Here is a 12,824-nt window from a genome sequence, read left to right as displayed (position 1 = left end):
ACACAACACCCACTCTAACTTCTGCACTGCAGATGCATGTATTGCAGAAATTGAACAGCAGTAATAAAGGGTAGCTTCAGGTGTGTACTGTGCAGGAGGCACAGAACACCCACTGTAACAGTGCTAGGTTCCCAAGCAGTAAAGACACTGTCCCTGCCTATCGTCCTCTTTCCCTGACCACCGCAACACACTATACAAGGCCGCCGCGCTGGCGGCCTTATATAGTGTGGGGTGTGTACTAAACCCCCCTGAGCTATAATTGGCCACAGGAATCCTGCCTGTGGTGAATTGTGGCTCTCCTCACAGAGGATGTCACATCTGTTCTTATTATATAGAACCTATTATGCTCCTCGTAAACTTTTTCAGTTTGGCCGAACGGCCAGACGCAAGTTGCCCCCGGTGCATGTTTTGGAGATGCCCGAAGTTGATCGGCTACTGGACAGAGGTGACAGGAACCATTGATCGGATGTTTGGAACCTCCACCAGGATGGATGCGAAGTATTTTCTCCTGGGATTAGTTGAAGGAGTTGGAAACCCGGGAAGTAGCCAGATGGCAGTTCTGAGATGCCTATTTCAGGCAAGGAAACTGATTGCTCAACCCTGCTTAGCCTCCAATGTTGGCAATTACTTGGTTTTTTTCACTTGTTTCCCAAGATGACCATGTTGCCTATGGCCCCATCACCTTGAAAGTGCCTGATCTTGTCTGATCTCAGAGGCTAAGCATTGTCGGGCCTGATTAGTAACTGGATGGGAGACCAACTGGGAATACCAGGTGCCGTAGGATTCTTTTTAAGTTGTTGGCGTTGACATGGTTTTTTTTTTCCGCTTGTTTCCCAAGGTGATCATCTTGGCATTTGTCAAGAGGGCTGAGAGAGCCCAAAGAAATCTCCTACGGCCACATCCCCCTGAAAGCGCCCAATCTCATCTGATCTCAGAGGCTAACCAGGGTCCGGCCTGGATAGTACCTAATTAAAGGTGCCATAGGAATCTTTTTATATTGTTGGCTTTGACTTGTTTTTCATTTGCTTGTTTCCCAAGGTGACCATTTTAGCATCAGCCAAGAGTTTTGAGTATGTCCCAAAGCGTTCGCCTGATCTCAGAGGCTAAGCAGGGTCTGGGTCAGATGGGAGACCGCCAGGGTCTATGTTGTTGGCGTTGACCTATTTTTTTTCACTTGTTTGCCAAGATAACCATCTTGGTATTTGTCAAGAGGGTTGAGAGTGTCTAAATAAAACACCTATGGCCACATCACCCTGAAAGCGCACAATCTCATCTGATCTCGGAGGCCTAGCAATGTACGGCTTGGTTAATACCTGTATGGGAGACCATCTGTGAATACCAGGTGCCGTAGGCTTCTTTTTATGTTGTTGGCGTTTACCTGTTTATTTTCGCTTGTTTACCAAGGTGACCATCTTGGCGTTTAACAAGAGGGTTGAGAGTGCCCAAAGAGATCACCTACGGCCCCATCACCCTGAAAGCACCCAATCTCATCTGATCTCAGAGGCTAAACAGTGTCGGGCCTGGTTAGTACCTGGATGGGAGACCGCCTGGAAATACCAGGTGCCATAGGCTTCTTTTTATGTTGTTGGCTTTGAACTGTTTATTTCGCTTGTTTCTCAAGGCGACCATCTTGGCGTTTGTCAAGAGGGTTGGGCGTGTCTTGAAGAGAACGCTTACGGCCACATCACCCTGAAAGCACCCGATCTTGTCTGAATTCAGAGGCTAAGCAGTGTCAGGCCTGGTTAGTACCTGGATGGGAGACTGCCTGGGAAGACCAGGTGCCATAGAAGGATCTGGTCTGGTTAGTGTCTTGATTGGGAGATCGCCTGAGAATACTGGATGCCGTAGGCTTCTTTTTATGTTGTTGGCTTTGACCTGTTTTTTTTAGCTTGTTTCCCAAGGTGACCATCTCGGCCTTTGTCAAGAGGCTTCAGAGTGCCCAAAAGGAGTGCCTACGGCCAAATCACCCTGAAAGAGCGCAATCTCATCTGATCTCGGAGGCTAAGCAGCGATGGGCCTGGTTAGTACCTGGATGGGAGACAGCTTGGGAATACCAGGTGCCGTAGGCTTTTCATTATGTTGTCGGCGTTGACCTGTTTTTTCTCCCTTGTTTCCCAAGGTGACCATCTTGGCATTTGTCAAGAGGGTTGAGAGTGCACAAAGAATTTGCCATTTGGGCACAACACCCTGAAAGCGCCCAATCTCGTTTGGTCTCAGAGGCTAAGCAGGGTTGGGCCTGGTTTGTACCTGGATGGGAGACCGCCTGGGTTTTCCAAATGCCGCAGGCTTCTTTTTATGTTGTTGGCGTTGACTTGTTTTTTTTTGTTTGTTTCCCAAGGTGACCATCTTGGCGTTTGTCAAGAGGGTTGAGTGTGCCTTTGATCTCAGAGGCTAAGCAGGGTTGGGACCTGGTTAGTACCTGGATGGGAGACCGCCTGGGATTTCTCGATGCCATAGGCTTTCATTTTAAGTTGTTGGCATTGACTTATTGTTTTTTAATTTTATTATTCTTTTGTTAAGTAGAACATAAATATAACAGTCAACCATACAGCATGACCCAGGGTCACAATTACATGGTAACAAAAAATAGGCAGCCAAATAACTCTGGGTTCTCAGAGGGGAGTCCTACAGTTTCATGCAGAAAAGAGAGAAACCCCACCTCCAACATGTAGTACAGAAGTACTGAGTAACGGAGTAGTGCAGCTCCGTTCAGACAAATGTAATCATGGAGAACAATTGGGACCACAGCGAGCCAGCTTATCATGACCTACGTGAACCAGAGTAAAATATGAGCCGGTCATGTCCAGAACCCTGGGGTTCTTCTGGGTCCCGAAGGCTAGTAAGGAGACAAGGCATAGTCAAAAGGGAGGACGGGGGAAGAAGAGAGTGCAAAGACGGATAGAGAGGAGGTGGGGGGATGGCGGCGGGGAAAAAAAGAAAAATAAAGACAAAAAGGGAGGGGGGAATGCCACCCAGAGCAAACATGGCCTACGTAGGTAATCGTTAGATGTTCAGTCGTTTTCTGGGACAGAGGCACTGCTCACCTCCCGAATGTAGTCTCGAGTACCAGTAAAATACCTCCAGGGCCTCCATGTAACACTAAATGCCTCTTCAGTGTTGTGAAGGGTGGCGGTCAATTCTTCCATCCGGAGAATATGATTGACTTTGGAATACCACAGCACCTTGGATGGGGGCTGAGGCTGCCTCCACAGTGCGGGAATGCAGGCCCGGGCGGCATTCAGGAGTTGCATCGTGAGGGTTTTTTTGTATTTTCGAACAGGCTGTTCGGTCAAGTGTAGAAGGCACGCTGCTGGGAACCCAAAAGTTCCTCAAGGCCGGGCATGCCCAGAAAAGGTGTCCCATGGTCCCCATATCTGAATTTCACCTCCAACAAACATCCGGGATCGATCTATCCATTTTATTCAGAAGGTATGGGACTCTATACCAGCGTGAGACTATCTTGTATCCTGATTCTTGATATTGGTTTGCGATGGAAGCTTTATGTACTAAGGTCAGGATCTTCCCTATCTGTTGTGAGGTAAATGTGATGCCTAAGTCCCTCTCCCATTTGTGGATAAATGGTGGGGGTCGACTCCTCCTCCTGACTACTCAATAGGTTGTACAGGAGGGAGAGGGTGTGTCGCACAGGTTCCCTTTTGTGACAGATGGATTCATAGGGTGTCAGGTCTCTAGGAGTGTAGGGGGCCCTTTGTATGGGCAGAAGAAAGTGACGAAGTTGATAAGCACTAAACAAGTCAAGCTGAGGGTCAGAAAGCTCGGCGACAGTTTGCGTGGTCGGGAGCCCTCCCGGGTGCCAAACCTCTCCCAGACGCTGTTTCCCCACCACTGTCAACTGTCGCAGTTTCTTGTTGGTAAATCCCGGTGGGAAGTCTGGATTACCTATAACCGGAGTCATTGGTGATGGCAGGGGAGCAATGTGTGTGCAGCGGAACAACCTCCGCACAACAGCCAACGTAGCTCCCACTACGGGGTGACCTCTGAGGTCTTTTGGTAGGGAGGACAGGAGCCACGGGGAGGTCAATAGGGGAATGGATCCATCCTCAATCTCCATCTCCACCCACTGCTTGTGTGGGCCATTACAATGCCAATCAACGACTCTCGCTAGCAGTAGTATTGTCTGAGATCTGGGAGACCCCCCTTGTCCTTTGGTCTGGCAAGCAATTGCAAACGGGCTCTGGGTCCCGGAGCAGCACCTGCAGTTGTCTGAAAAAAATTGGGGGTAACCGGATCGGTAATGTCTGGAACATGTATAAGATCCGCGGGAGGGCCGTCATTTTGAATGCATTACATCGCCCGAACCGTTAAAGCATGCCAGTTTCCCAAATCAGATTTCAGTCTATCCAGGAGAGGGACAAAATTAAGCGGGTACAATTGCGCTAAATCCGCTGCGATGTCAAAGCCCAGGTAACGTATAGATTTTTCAGCCCAGTAGAATGGAAAAGCGGAGCGGAGCCTCTTGGCCTCACCATCCGGGACCGATATATTCAATACAGCCGACTTGGCGCAATTGATTTTATAGTTTGATAGGCTGCCGTATCGCCGTAGAGACGCAAGTATATTGGGAAGCAAAATGTGTGGATTGGAGACGGAAAAAATTAGATCGTCAGCGTACGCCGCAATTTTGTGGTGTGCCGAGGGTTTGGCTATGCCAGTAATATTCGGGTCATTCCGAACGTGACACATAAGTGGTTCCAGTGTCAGAATAAAAATTAGGGGAGACAGAGGGCACCCCTGCCTCGTCCCATTAGTGATGGGGAAAGAGTCCGAGCATCACTCGTTCACCCGTACCGCTGCCGACGGCGTGGAGTAAAGCGTGGTCTAGTTATTAAAAGTTGGGACCCAGGGGGGCGTGACCGGAAGTCGACCCGGATGGCAGCCTAAATCTCCTGCTCTCCCTCCAGCCTCTGCTACACCGCACCTACGGGGAAAATCCAGCCCCATCCGATGGGGAAATCTAGGGCCACACGGTCCTCCAGCTCCAGGGGACCTCCCGCAGCCTCGTTGGGCACAGCCACGGACCTCCGGTCCTTCTTCTCCACGACGGAGCTCCCGACCGACGGACCTCCCAAAATGGCGCGGGCTCCTTCTCCGGCCCGCAGGGCCCATCCGAACCTCCAGCACGGACCGGGGGATCGAGGGACACCGCGGCTGACATCCCCGGGCCTGGAGGCCTCCGGTGCGGTGAGTCGATCCCCGGTCCCGCCCGCCTCTGAGGCCGTCCAGCTAGACCTGCGGCCTACCACACCGCCCACGCCGCCGCCAGGACACAAGACTAGGCCCCCCCTGGGACCCTCTCTATCCCTGTGCTGCTCGGCACCGCAGTCCCCCCTCCGCACTCCTGCAGCTCTGGACGCCGGAGGGGAGTTCCTGTGCGGGACTGGACGGATCGGGGAGGGGGGTGGACTAGGCCTGGGGCCCTCTGGCAGTAGGTCCCCCCCTCCTCCGGACACTCAGTGCTCTTTGGCCTTGCCCAGGATGCTCCGGACGCCCCCAGACTCCAGTGCTGTGTCCGAGGGGTCCCCCCTTTCTTTTGCGGCTGAGGACTTCCCTGCCCTCCCCCCCCTGAGGAGCCCCTGTCCTGGGCGTACCGGGGGCCCGGGGGAATGGACGGACCCCTGCTGAATCCTGACTCGGGGTCGCCCCCACCTAAGTCTCAGAGGCTGGGCACCTCGGGGAACCCCTTCCCCCCACGCGGTCACGGGGGACGACCAGGGGTGTCGGCTTACCCAGGGGGACCCGTAGCCCTTCCACCCCAGGATACCAGGGGACGACACCAGCCACCTCCCTTGGCTCATACTTCAGAGTGGCCGGGGGTCTGGGATTCTCCCCCTGAGCATGCCCCCGCCTCTCGCACTGCTGGACCCGTGGACCCTAGGCCACTGTCGCCACGTCATCGCATAGACCGGGACAACCCGGGAGACATGACCACAACACCACTGCACCCTCAGTGGCAATTATACTTACAAGCGATCCCTACCAAAGAGGATTTTAAACAATTGATTGAAGATGTCAAATCCACGTGTCGGGCGGAAATACAAATGCTCCACTCTGGCCTTAAGCACCTTGCGGACAGGGTGGAGATGGCTGAAGAGGAGATACAAGAGGCCAAAATTGCGGTCCACAAAATCCAAACGCAAGGGGCTGAACACCATCTGCTCCTGAGAGATATGCAGCGCCATGTGGAGGACTTGGACAACAGGGGGCGCCGGCACAACATCAGAGTGCGAGGGGTTCCGGAGTCGGAGGGCCCGGAGGACGCTCAGATTATCTTGCAGGAACTATTCAACACTCTCCTCGGAGAACCCCCCACTAAATTTATTGAGATGGATAGAGCTCATAGGGCCCTACGCCCCAAAAATGCTACTTCTGGCCCCAGGGACTTTATTTGCAGAGTCAACTCGTTCCACCTTAAGGAGGATATCCTGCGACAAGCCCATTTAGCCCGTGAGGTGTCTTTCCGGAACCACCCAGTGCAACTTTTTCCGGACCTCTTCTGGATTACGCTGCAAAAACGTAGACTTCTCCAACCCTTGCTCCGTACCCTGCAAGACGCCCAGATCCCTTACCGCTGGGGTTTCCCATTTAGCCTCACTGCCAAACATCAGGGCAAATCGGCCTCTCTGCGGTATCCTGAAGATCTGCCGACTTTCTGTGAAGATCTGGGCATCCGCCCCCCCCCCCCCCCCGGCTCCCCGATTGGGACCTCATCGCTACTCAACCCTCACCTCCTACGCTTTCCCCTTTGGTGCCTTTTCAATAACTTACTGCACTTAGGCTGCTGGTTGGGAGATTCAGGAGAGTGGGTTCCCCCTTGCTCTCACGACTCTCCCCCTAACCCTTTTTTTGGGTTGTTTTTCTTTTTTCTTTATTTTATTCATCTTATTTATATTTTAGTGATTTTGCTCCTGTTCAAGTTTTTACACATTTTACGCTCCTCTATTCCTCCTTAGGACCTGAATGAGGAGACCTGGACTCCTATGCGGCCGCCAGGCCCACGCCTCGTGCGCTGGGACTGGTGGCCCCCTGGGAATCCGTGCAGTCCCGAATGACTTTTTTACCCGGGGCCGAATATTGCCCTATGTTTGGTCCGATTATGGGCCCATGTTTTCATTGCGATGCCTTTCTAACGTTGTACTAACGTTTTTCTCCCTTCTCTCACTTTCTATCTCCCCCTCTCTTCTCTCCTCTGTCTTCCTTCCGCTGCCTGCAGGGATCGGACACGTAGTGGCGGGGCCCTACGACTGGAATGCGTCTGCTCCTGGCTCCTGGCGGTCCCTCTTGGACGTTGTTACCGGGTAAGATTTATTAGACACAGACCGCTCTCCTACCCCCCCCAGACTTGACTGATGGCTAAGATTCTATCTCTGAATGTTCACGGCCTAAATTCAAACAGGAAACGGCATCTGGCACTAAGGGAGTTTAAACAGTCGGGAGCAGATATTATCTTGGTTCAGGAGACGCACTTTGACAGGGGGGGATCTTTTGCCTTCGCCTCCAGGAGCTTTCCGCTTGCGTATCTATCCTCGGGGTCCCATAAGAGGGCGGGGGTGGCTATCCTGATCCGACAAGGAGCACCCTTTACCTATGTTGATCATTACAGCGATCCCCGGGGGGGCTTCCTGATACTTAAGGGTACGTGGCAATCACGGCCGATCACCCTGTGTGCGCTATACGCCCCTAATGTCCATCAGCATAGCTTCCTCTCCAGGGTTTTTGCACGTCTATTTAAGGATGACCACGGTTATTTGGTGGTGGGAGGAGACTTTAATCTGGCTCACTCGGCCACGGCTGATCGTCAAATTGTCAATTTGCGTATGGCGCTTGCGGACCTGGCGCTTCGCCGTGTTGAGAAAGCCCTGCTGAGGATCAAACAGACATACTATGATAGGGGCAATAAAGCACACTCCCTCCTAGCGCGGAAGCTCAAAGACAAAACCCTTCTCTCTGCTCCACACCAGATAAAAACTAGATCTAATGCAGTTGTTTCCCACCCCAAAGACATAGTTGATACGTTTGCTGGCTTTTATGTGGAGCTCTATAATAGTCCTGACATCCCTAGCAACCCTGTGTCGGTGGAGGTTTCACAGCGTATACAGCAGTACCTGTCCGACAGCGCCATCCCCAAAATTAGAGATTCGGACTTGCTCATTTTGAACATGCCCGTCACGGAGGACGAAGTGGAACGGACCATTAAATCCCTCCCCGCACATAAATCCCCGGGTCCAGACGGTCTGCCCTACGAATACTACAAAGCATTTTCCCCCCTCTTAACTCCGCACATGAGCAGCCTCTTTAACGCTTTTCTACAGAAAACACCCGTCCCCTCAGATATGCAACGTTCCTTCCTTACCTTAATACCCAAGCCAAATAAGGACCCCATCCTTTGCGCGAATTATAGACCCATTGCGTTGTTGAACGCAGACCTAAAAATTTTTTCTAAATTGTTATCTCTGCACCTTAACAAGGTCCTACCCTCTTTGATCCACAAGGACCAAGTGGGCTTTGTCCCCCTCCGCCAAGCAGGGGATAACACCCGGAGGGTGATAGACCTGGTCGACGTGGCGAACAGGGAGGGAATGCCGTCCCTGCTCCTGAGCTTGGACGCAGAAAAAGCATTTGATAGATTGGGTTGGCCCTTCCTGTTCGCCACGCTGACCCACATAGGGATGGAGGGACCTTTTTTGCGGGCCATACAACATCTTTACTCCAACCCGTCTTCTCAAGTGAAGACCCCCTTTGCCACCTCCTCGCCCTTTTCCATCTCCAATGGTACGCGTCAGGGATGCCCGCTGTCACCCCTACTATTCGCCCTCTGTATTGAACCCCTGGCGGCGTCTATTAGGCGGAACCAGGCTATAAGAGGGGTTCCGGTGCGAGGCCAGGAGTTTAAGATTTCGCTATTTGCGGACGACGTAATTCTTACTCTTACCCAACCCAGGATATCCCTGCCCAACTTGCATATGGAGTTAGACCGTTACAGTGCGCTATCGGGCTACAAACTTAATGCGTCGAAGTCCGAAGCCCTCCCGATTAACATTCCACCGTTGGAGGTGGAACATCTACGATCCAACTTTCCCTACCACTGGGGGTCCACCTCCCTTCGATACCTGGGGGTAAACATCACCCCAACCTATACCTCCCTCTATCAGGCAAACTACCCATCCCTTTATGGAGATATTAGGCGTCTGTTGCTACAGTGGCGGAAACACCAAATCTCTCTGCTTGGTAGAATAGCCTCTGTGAAGATGGCTATCCTCCCGAAACTCCTTTATCTTTTTCAGACCCTCCCCATTCCAGTCCCCTCCTCCCACCTGAAAAAATTGCAAAGGGACATACTTCGATTCGCATGGAACTATAAAAGGCACAGGATACCTCGCTCGGTCATGACCGTCTCCCGATCGGATGGGGGGTTTAGCGTTCCCGGATCTAGTCAGGTACTATCAGGCTGCCCAACTCTGCGCGGTCGCTTCTTGGACTACCTAGTGGCCTCACAATCGCTGGTCGGAAATTGAATCCCAGTGGTTGGCCCCTATATACCCTAATAGTATGCTCTAGAGTGCGGCGGCAGTGGTTCCCCAGTCCCAATTGTTGGGCCCCATGTCCCACCTGCAGAACCTATGGCGTAGGTCTTCCAAGGCGTTTGCCCTGACCTCGGCTAAATCGCTCCTGACCTCTTTTATATCCAACCCTCGAGTGCCAGATAGCCTATCTCGCCAGATGCAACACCCCTGGTCCTCCCGGAACCTCTTCCATCTGAGATCTCTGGTGGACCCCAGATCTAGGAGACTACTGACTTACACTGAACTCCAATCCCGGTTTGACCTCCCCCGGCAGAGCTTCTATAGTTACTTACAAATCCGTCACTTTGCCCAGACCATCTCATCAGACCTCCGTTTCTCCCTGCCTACCTTGTTTGAAATAGTTGTCTCAGCAGGTACGGCACAGAGGGGGATGATCTCGGATATTTATAAAATAATTAACGCCTTTCCTATGGGTCTTAACGGCAAACATGCATATATGCTTAAATGGGAGGAGGCTCTGGGTGAAGTGTTCACGGAGGAGCAATGGCGGGTGATTTGGTCACAGGCATCTAAGAGCTCCATGTGTACGCTCTACCGGGAGAATGCATACAAAATATTGTTCTTCTGGTACATGACCCCGGATGTCCTGCACGCTATTTATCCTTCTACAACAGACCGGTGCTGGCGCTGTGTGGGGCATAAGGGCACCCTCTTGCATATATACTGGCAATGCCCTCGTATAGTCCCTTTCTGGACGGAAGTCCGTACGCTCTTGGCCTGTGTCCTGGACCAATCCCTGGACCTGAACCCAAAGCACTTTTTACTGGGAGTCCCTTTCCCCAAACTGTCCAAATCCCTACAGAAATTATCCCGCCATATCTTGACCGCAGCGAGGTGTCTTGTTGCACTCCATTGGAAAAAAACGCACCCCCCCTACCCCGGACGCATTATACGCTCGCATTAGAGACGTGGAGCTTATGGAGAGGATGACCGCCAGGATACAGGACCGGCTGGAAGCGCATGATGTAGTCTGGAATCCCTGGAATCTTAAGGGCGATCGACCCTGACAGGCAAGCGGAAGTTTTCGGATGACTACCCACCCCTACTCCCTCCTTTTCCTCTCTACCTTTCTTTCTACCCTTTGGTATCCCTTTCTTCTCTTTTTTCTCTTTTTCCCTTCTTCCTTTCTCTTATTTATATCTTTCTTCCAAACCCCCCCGAGGGGGGGGGTGTTTGATTGGGTTAATGTGTACTACAAGTATCTTACACTATTAGTCGACACCTGTATCCTCGGATTGCCACTCTTATGGTATGTTCTCCCCTGTAATTTTTCTTTTCTCTTTCTTTCGCTCCCCCAATGCTGTACTGAAGTGTCTGACGTGTAATGTTTCACTTTATACTAATAAAAAGTTATTTGAAAAAAAAAAAAGTTGGGACCCACTAGCTCTGTCATGGTTCGGACGCTGTAATGTGTTGAAGATGAACGCGATGCCACGACTTCTGTATCTACTACAAGCCTTACCTATCAAAATACCCCAGACTTTCTTTCATGCGGTTCGCTCAATCTTTATCAAGTTCCTCTGACGTATTGGTAGGGCAATGCTATTGCGACCGAAATTGCGGGGAGGTTTTGGCTTCCCGGACCCTGCTCTATATTACACAGCGACGCACATGACACCGGTGGTTGACTGGTGCTGGTGTTCTGCCATATACTGTCCGGCCATGATATAGTGTCCGCGCCGTACTGCGCATGCGCAGTACGGAGCAGACGAAGCTTCGGAAAATCTCCGAAGCTGGACGGCGCTTGCGCGGTGAGTGGAGGTGGTAGCCCCACCATCCAAGCGGACAAAGGGTTGTGAAAATTAGAGGGCCCCTCGCAGGTGAACTTCGCTCGCCACGCTTCGGGCTCGGCCTCGCTGCGCTCGGCTCTTTTATATTCTTACTCTATGTCCACTTGGATAGTGGGGATAGAACCTGGACTCAGTGCGCAGGCGCCGTTCATGCTCGGCAATTTTCGGAATCTGTGTTGCTGTGTACTGCGCATGAGCAGTACACAGCGGACACTATGCGATGGGGGACCATATGTGATAAGACACCGGCATAGGGAACTGAAGCTATGGGTCAAGCTAGAGCAGGAGATGGCGCGGGTTCCACTGGCTGGTCTACCTTGGGCGGGGAGGCCATTGGAGCCCTGTGTGACTACTCACCCGTTAATTGTCCCCTCGCTCGCCGAGATGGATAGTTTTTTTCACCTTTCCCACCTGACTAACTTCCCTTCTCCTATGACCCCAATTATTGGACATCCTAGATTCCCTCCGGGCCTGTCTGACCAGGCCTTTACCAGGCAAGCCCCGAAAGGGCTTCTGAGAGCAGCCCTATTTCTTGGACCCACGGGCTTGATTCCCATGGGGACCATACTGCTAGAGCAAGTACCTGTTGCATTGGATAGCTGGAGAGCTAGACAGCTAATCCATTTCCTCGGATCACTACCTAACCATTCTTTCTTCTCTAGACAAGTCCACCCCTTCAAGGAACTTTGCCTGGATGATGGCCCAATTCGTGGTTCCCTCTCTAGGTCCTACCAAATCCTGACAGACGCACAATCCTCCACGGATCCACCCTTCCTAGCTAAATGGAAAAGGGACTTACAAATTACATTCTCCAAACCACAGAAGGACAGAAAACTCTTTTTCGCCCATAAGTCGTCACTCTGCAGTAAATATCAGGAGATCTCATATAAGCTGATCACACGCTGGTATCGTACACCGGTGGTGTTGGCCAAAATATTCCCCGGTCAATCTGACCACTGCTGTCGCTGTGGGCAACAGGCTGGCACCATTCTCCACATTTTCTGGGAATGCCCTAAATTACAAACATTCTGGCAGCCTGTCCTGAGACTCATCCACAAGTTCACAGACATTTCCTTAGCCAATGATCCCGCAGCAGTTCTTCTCAATCTAACTCCTATGTCGAGAAAGCGTTATCATAAGTCCTTACTTAAACATCTCCTCAATGCAGCTAGGGCCTGCATCCCAAGTCAGTGGAAAGAGCAATCTGCTCCAATGGTGACCCAGTGGTTCGCAAGGGTAAATGATATTGAATGAATGGAAGACCTGACTGCCACAATGAGGGATAAAACGGAGGAGCATGGGAACAGATGGTTCTACTGGACCCAGTTTCGCTTTTCGGAAGAATACCTCCGCGAGACATAGTAAGCTCATGGTGATCATTGGAGATCGCTGTTCCAAACGTTGGACAGCTGATGAGCTGGTGAGCCGAGGG

At 51.8% G+C, this 12,824-nt stretch overlaps 4 pseudogenes; all 4 read left to right on the top strand.

Annotated features, from left to right (window-relative positions):
* The first annotated feature begins 665 nt into the window (after positions 1 to 665).
* Positions 666 to 784, top strand: LOC143931622 (5S ribosomal RNA; annotated as a pseudogene).
* Positions 785 to 1,453: 669 nt separating this feature from the next.
* LOC143931160 (5S ribosomal RNA) lies at positions 1,454 to 1,572 on the top strand (annotated as a pseudogene).
* A 99-nt stretch (positions 1,573 to 1,671) lies between these two features.
* On the top strand, positions 1,672 to 1,790 carry LOC143932100 (5S ribosomal RNA; annotated as a pseudogene).
* Positions 1,791 to 1,950: 160 nt separating this feature from the next.
* On the top strand, positions 1,951 to 2,069 carry LOC143932638 (5S ribosomal RNA; annotated as a pseudogene).
* Positions 2,070 to 12,824: the final 10,755 nt, after the last annotated feature.

The sequence above is a fragment of the Lithobates pipiens genome, unplaced genomic scaffold, assembly GCF_037356315.1.
Source record: "Lithobates pipiens isolate NorthernLeopardFrog02 unplaced genomic scaffold, aLitPip1_a1.2 Scaffold_25, whole genome shotgun sequence".
NCBI classification, from domain to species: Eukaryota; Metazoa; Chordata; class Amphibia; order Anura; family Ranidae; genus Lithobates; species Lithobates pipiens.
This window is presented reverse-complemented; position numbering and strand designations above follow the sequence as displayed.